This window comes from Triticum aestivum, chromosome 6A (genome assembly GCF_018294505.1).
Source record: "Triticum aestivum cultivar Chinese Spring chromosome 6A, IWGSC CS RefSeq v2.1, whole genome shotgun sequence".
In the NCBI taxonomy this organism is placed as follows: domain Eukaryota; kingdom Viridiplantae; phylum Streptophyta; class Magnoliopsida; order Poales; family Poaceae; genus Triticum; species Triticum aestivum.
Window position 1 is genome coordinate 11,179,335 of NC_057809.1, and position 7,414 is coordinate 11,186,748.

Genomic DNA, 7,414 nt, shown 5'->3' on the forward strand with positions numbered 1-7,414 from the left:
TTAGCAATTAAATGCCCAAATGCAAATACTATATAATTCGATTCAAAAATTCAGAATGGCCTAGAAAATGTGCACCATTTTTGGGAGAGGTTCGAGACCAATTCAAAAATGATGAACTTTTGTGAAGGGCATTTTGGGTTCATTGAAATGTTTTTCAGTTGAACCTGGTATTTTCAGGGAGGGTGCTGGGGTTTGTTGCTCCCCATTTCAGGTTTAAGAGAAATTTAAACATGATGCAACACAAGACTAGCTAACCCAGAGCAGACCAGAACTAGGGATGTGACAACTCACCCCCACTAGACAAGAATCTCGTCCCGAGATTCAAGCATAGGGTAAGATGGAAGGGGGGACACAAACTATCACAAACTTCTTGATCCAATTGCCCTCATCGAAGATGTTGATTCATTGCTTCAAATTGATCTTGTCGTCTTTGCTTTCGGGATCTTCATCCAACACGATGACGACAAAAGAAACTCTATAGGGATTGATCTTCTTGAAGATCGAGAAACTCACGATCAACTCACGAAATGAGATGTTGAACATCTCTCGAGCTAAGAAACGAAACATACATCAAGAGGGATGGAGTGGAATAGAGAATGAGGATTCAAGTTGATAAGCACAATTCCACGCTGAATAAGATGGTGCATGGTTTCAAAGTAGCGAGGAGTTAATTGCCATGACTCCATAACAGGGCACCATAGGGAAAGTGGCTCGTAGAATTATTCCCTTAAGTGGCAAAAAGAATTACTTTTGACACATAGATCATTGAAAATCTTCATACCAGCCCAAGGCAATTGCAATCGATTACTTGAAGGAGTTCGGAAGAATGGCATATCCTGACTAGAATGGATGATGTGGACTACCTTGTTGAAGACAACGCAATGGATGATTTTGCTTATCAACGAAAATGGACGGGACCCAAGGTAGAATGGCACAATGGCGGTGCAAGCTGGGAACAAATTACAAATGCTAGGAATGTTCCAACCATCATATCTGCCTAAGATTCAGATCTGGTTGGTGTTAGGATATTCCAGACTCATCATGTCTGAAAGGAAGGATTGCAACACAAATCGATGAGATAATATTGCGAGATTCTCGGGAGATGAACTAGGATAGAAAGCTCCAACACGTGAGCTGGTTCTGCTACACACATGTGAACACGTTGTCCCAGAAAGCATGACTACATAGTAGTCTTACAATATAACACTACCGAGTTCTGGTTGGGAACCATCATCGAGGATATCGAAGCCCTTGCATAAGTCCGGATCCTAAGAAGGAACTTCTTCTCCTTGAACAGATCAATCAGTGGCTTGGTGTGCTAGTGAGGGAGTCCTGGATTAGGGGGTTTTCGGACAGCCAGACTATATTCTTTGGCCGGACTGTTAGACTATGAAGATACAAGATTGAAGACTTCGTCTCATGTCTGGATGGGACTCTACTTGGCGTGGAAGGCAAGCTAGGCAATACGGATATGCATATCTTCTCCTTTGTAACCAACCTTGTGTAAGCCTAGCCCTCTCCGGTGTCTATATAAACCAGATGGTTTTAGTCCGTAGGAAAACATACAATAATACCATAGGCTAGCTTCTAGGGTTTTGCCTCTCTGATCTCGTGGTAGATCTACTCTTGTACTACCCATACCATCGATATTAATCAAGCAGGACGTTAGGTTTTACCTCCATCAAGAGGGCCCGAACCTGGGTAAAACTTCGTGTCCCCTACCTCCTGTTACCATCCGCCTAGACTCACAGTTCGGGATCCCCTACCCGAGATCGGCCGGTTTTAACACCGACATTGGTGCTTTCATTGAGAGTTCCTCTGTGTCATCGCTGTTAGGCATGATGGCTCCTTCTATCATCGTTAGCGATGCAGTCCAGGGTGAGATTTCTCCCTGGACAGATTTTTGTGTTCGGCGGCTTTGCACTGCGGGCCAATTCGCTTGGCCATCTGGAGCAGATTGAAAGCTACGCCCCTGGCCATCAGGTCAGGTTTGGAAGCTTAAACTACACGGCCGACATCCGTGGAGACTTGATCTTCGACGGATTCGAGCCTCTGCCTTGTGCGTCACGCGGTCATGATGAGTACGATTTAGCTCTACCATCCGACAGTGTTCAGAAGATCGCACCGGCAGCCGCTCCGACCCTCAATTCGGAGCCAGATGCGTCGTCCATGGATGGGTGGATGGACCCCGCCATGGAGGCCTTACCCTCATCGGCGATCGAGCCGAACATCGACCTTACTCTACACGAGAGCCGTGTTGACAAACTGTTGGATCTCTCTCCGGCCACGGACTCCGAACGGCCTGCACCCGTTCCTAGCGAATCCGATTGGAGTTCGATCATGGAGTTTACCTCCACGGATATTTTTCAGCACTCGCCCTTTGGCGACATACTGAACTCGTTAAGGATTGGGATGCAGACAACGAAGAAATTCGCGGCCCGCCCACCACCCACTTAGTAGCCACTGTCGATGACTTGACCGACATGCTCGACTTTGACTCCAAAGACATCGACATTATGGACGACGATGCAGGAGACAAAGATGAGCCACTGCCACAGGGCACTAGACAGCCACCTCATCATACGATATATACATGGTGGACACACCCAAAGAAGGCAATGGCGACGAGACAGCGGAGGATAACCCCTCCAAGAAGCAACCCAAGCGCCGACGTCAGCGGCGCCGCTCTAAGTCCCGCCAAAGCAAAAGTGGTGATACCGGCACAGGAGATAATAACACTTCGGATAGTGCCGAAGATAACAACAATCCCCTCCAGCAAGATTTAGACCAGGAGGATGGTGGAGCCAGCCCTCCTGAGAGAGCGGCAGATGGAGAAGCGGAGGATGATAATTACATGCCCCCTCCGAAGATGAGGCAAGCCTCGGCGATGAAGAATCCGCCGTGCCAGAGGATCCCGTCGAACAAGAGCGCTTCAAGCGCCGGCTTATAGCCACGGCAAATAGCCTTAAGAAAAAGCAGCAGCAGCTTCAAGCTGATCAAGATATGCTAGCTGACAGATGGACTGAAGTCCTCGCGACCGAGGAATATAAACCCGAGCGCCCCATCAAGAGTTACCCAAAATGCAGGTTGCTACCCCGACTGGAGGAAGAAGTGTATGACACGGCTGATCGGCCACCTCGTGGCCGATATAGAGAGGCATTCCAGCCAAAAACTCAGCCTGCACCCCGACGCCATTCAAATAAAAAGGCATGGGGAAATACGCCAGACCTGCGAGACGTATTGGAGGACAAAGCAAAACATGCAAGATTGATCTACGGATCACGAGGGCACGCCACTATGCGAGACAATAAATGTCACGCCGGATACAGTAGAAGTCAATCCGGTCGGCCCGAACACAGCGGGCAAGCCCCATTCGAGCTGCGTCGCGATATAGCCCAATACAGAGGCACCACACACCCCCTATGCTTCACAGACGAAGTAATGGATCATCAAATCCTAGAGGGTTTCAAACCCGTAAATATTGAATCATACGACGGCACAACAGATCCTGCGGTTTGGATCGAGGATTTCCTCCTCCACATCCACATGGCCTGCGGCGATGACTTACATGCATAACATCCGGTTCCTAACAAAGAAAAATCAAATCGTCGACTGTCCGGATGCAGAGGCCCTAGCAGCCTTCAAGCATAACATCCGTGATGAGTGGCTTGCCCGGCACCTTGGACAGGAAAAGACGAAATCTATGGCAGCCCTCACGACACTCATGACCCACTTTTGTGCGGGAGAAGACAATTGGCTGGCTCGCAGTAACAACATGTCAAAAAAACCATGGTACTTCGGATACCAAGGACGGCAATAGAAGGTCACGTCGCAAACATAAGCGCCGCATTAACAGTGATAATACTGAGGATACGGCAGTCAATGCCGGATTCAAAGGCTCTAAACCCGGTCAGCGGAAAAGGCCATTTAAAGGAAGCACTCCGGGCCCGTCCAGTTTGGACCGCATACTCGATCGCTCATGTCAAATACACGGTACCCTTGATAAGCCAGCAAACCACACCAACAGGGAATGTTGGGTGTTCAAACAGGCCGACAAGTTAACTGTCAAAGATAAAGATAAGGGGTCACACAGCGATGACAAAGAGGAGCCCCGGCAGCCAAACACTGGAGGATAGAAGAGGTCCCCCCCACAAGTGCGGACGGTGAACATGATATACGCAACCCACATCCCCAAGAGGGAGCGGAAGCGTGCGCTCAGGGACGTATATGTGTTGGAGCCAGTCGCCCCAATGTTCAACCCATGGTCCTCCTGCCCGATCACCGTCGATCGCAGGGACCACCCCACTAGTATCCGTCACGGCGGATTCACCGCACTGGTCTTAGACCCAATCATTGATGGATTTCACCTCACTCAAGTCCTTATGGATGGCGGGAGCAGCCTGAACCGGCTTTACCAGGACACAGTGCGCAAAATGGGTATAGACCCCTCAAGGATCAAACCCACAAAAACAACCTTTAAAGGCACCATTCCAGGTGTAGCGGCCCATTGCACAGGCTCAATTACACTAGAAGTGGTCTTCGGATCCCCGGATAATTTCCGAAGCGAAGAATTAATCTTCGATATAGTCCCGTTCCGCTGTGGCTATCATGCACTGCTCGGGCGAACTGCATCTGCGAAATTCAATGCGGTACCGCATTATGCATACCTCAAGCTCAAGATGCTAGGACCCCAGGGGTCATCACAGTTAACGGAAACACAGAGCGCTCTCTCCGCACGGAGGAGCACACTACGGCCCTCGCAGCAGAAGCGCAAAGCAGCCTCTCAAGGCAATCCACCAGTTCGGCGTTTCAAGACCAGGACACCTTCAAACATGCTCGGAGTAATCGACAACTAGACTGCCTGGCACGGTCTGAGCTCGCGTAGCAATGCGGCCCCCACCCCGGCCCAAGCCAAACGGCGAAATTCATGCCACGTGTACATAATTACGCATTAAAAATACCATGGGCATAGGTGGGGAGGGGGCACAACTATGGCACGCTCCAAGACGCGTCCTAAACCGCACTAGGGGCTTCCCGCTTTGTTATTTTTCTCTTTCAGGACTTTAATCTCTGGAAACCTTGTCCGGCAGCATGATTGCCGAACACATGATGCAACAACCAAGAGAGGCAGAAAGCTATGTCACACCATGGTACTCCCAGGTGGATTACGATAACGAGTGAAATATTTGCTTTAAGACTATTCCTCAGCTGGCCCTTGGAAGGGACATAGTCCTACTTTTTGCTTATCGCACTATCTGTATCATTTTGCTTTAAAGCACCTCTTTGAATAAACAACGCATAATATTACGACTATTATTGCATTCTTGTTTATATATATGTGTTCATTAATGTCGCCTTGCAACCGTACACTTTGGTAAGGCCAACACACCAGGGGCTTAAGTACCCCACAAATATGGTGTGAGAAGTCTGAACACTTTCACAAGTACGGCACCCCGAACTTATACCATTATATGCATCAGCTCCGAATTGTGTCTTTGGTCAAATGTTGGGTTTTCCCAGCTCCTATGTTTTGGTACCTTACGTTCCGCTCTATCGGCTAAGGTAGCGCTAGGAGAACTACTACGATTGTGCCCCGATTCTGTTGGGCTAAGCACCTCAGTAGAGAAAGCTAAAACTGACTGCCATGATAAGGTGAGAGACTGGTCGCTGATCGGCGAGGTTTCGAGTCCCTAAAGACTTATGCCGCTTAGAGCGAGGAGTCGGTCCTGTCCGGCTTAAAGGCGTGTATCGCGCCCTGAATTCGGCCTTCCGAATACCAGGGGCTTCGCCGAAATTTAAAATTATAGAATTCTATGGCTAAGTGAGAGTGATAAAGCATTATTAGCCCGGTTGCCTTGTTCGCTGTGCTGAGCACCTCCCTCGAAGGACCCAACAATGGGAACAAGAGTGCTCAGGTTTATCCCGAACACCCCAGCACTCGCGGCATGGGGGCAGAAGCCGAGGACTAGCCATCTCTTAGATTGGATAAACAGCCAAACATAAGGTAATATTTTAAATTCAAACAAGCGTTGCATAGCACATATGAAACAAGTTTTCATCATACAGGATCACACGAGCAAGTTTACTCAAATATTACATCCTTTAAACATTCGTCCGCTACAAGACGGGCACCCTTTAGGACACCCTCATAAAAAAATTCGGGGGTGCGATGCTCCTTGCCCTGCGGCGGTCCCTCCTTGATCAGCTTCACGGCGTCTAGCTTGGCCCATTGCACCTTCACGCGGGCGAAAGCCCGGCGTGCACCTTCGATGCAGATAGACCGCTTGACGACCTCTAGCCGTGGGCAGGCGTCCACAAGCCGCCTCACCAGGCCGAAGTAGCTGTTCGGAAGGGCGTCGCCAGGCCACAGCCGGACTATAAAGCCCTTCATGGCTTGTTCGGCCGCTTTGTGTAGCTCAACCAGCTGCTTCAGCTGGTCGCTCATAGGCACCGGGTGTTCGGTCCCAGTATACTGAGACCAGAACAACTTCTCCGTTGAGCTTCCCTCCTCGGCCTGGTAAAACTGTGCGGCATCCGACACGCTGCGGGGCAAATCTGCGAATGCTCCTAGAGAGCTCCAGATTCGGGTAAGTCATAGGTAATTTACTTTCACATGCTTGCTTTGCATATATAATGCCTTACCCGCCGCTATTTTCTTCATCGCGTCAATCTCCTAGAGGGCCTTTTGGGCTTCGGCCTTGGCAGTTTTTGCGCTCTCGAGGGCCGCGGCAAGCTTAGACTCTCGCGTCTTCGAGTCAAGCTCCAACGCCTCATGTTTCGTCACGAGAGCCTGGAGCTCTTGCTGCACCTCGCCCACCCGAGCCCCTTTCCTTTCCTGCTTGGTGTGCTCCTTGGCCGCTTTATCTTTGGCCTCAGACAGCGCTTGCCTTAGGGTGGCCACTTCGGTCGTGCCCCTGGCAAATTCATGATGATCCTGTCATTTCGCAATCGCATTCTTTTTATACATATCCATAAACTAGGTATTACTTACATTTGTTCTCCTCGAGCTGCCTCTTGGCAAGGCCGAGCTCGTCCTTGGACACTTTAAGGTCCTGCTTCAGTGCGGCGACCTCTGTAGTCAGTGCGGCAAATGCCAGCAGCGAAGCCTGCATATGCATATTGACATACTTATATTAGACTCCTGCGATGTTGTTTGATCCTCTGTTCGGCTTTTCTTTGTGAACACCGAACAGAGCATCAGGGGCTACTATCTATGCGGTAATATTTTTCCTATATTCTAATCACTTACCTCAAATCCTGTTAGAAGGCTGGCACATGCTTCAGTCAATCCGCTCTTGGCGGACGTACTGAACCTTCTGGACCACCGCACTCATAATAGTACGGTGCTCCTTGTCAATGGAAGCGCTCCGAAGCGCTTCCATCAGATTATCCAGCGCCTCTTGATGGACAGAGG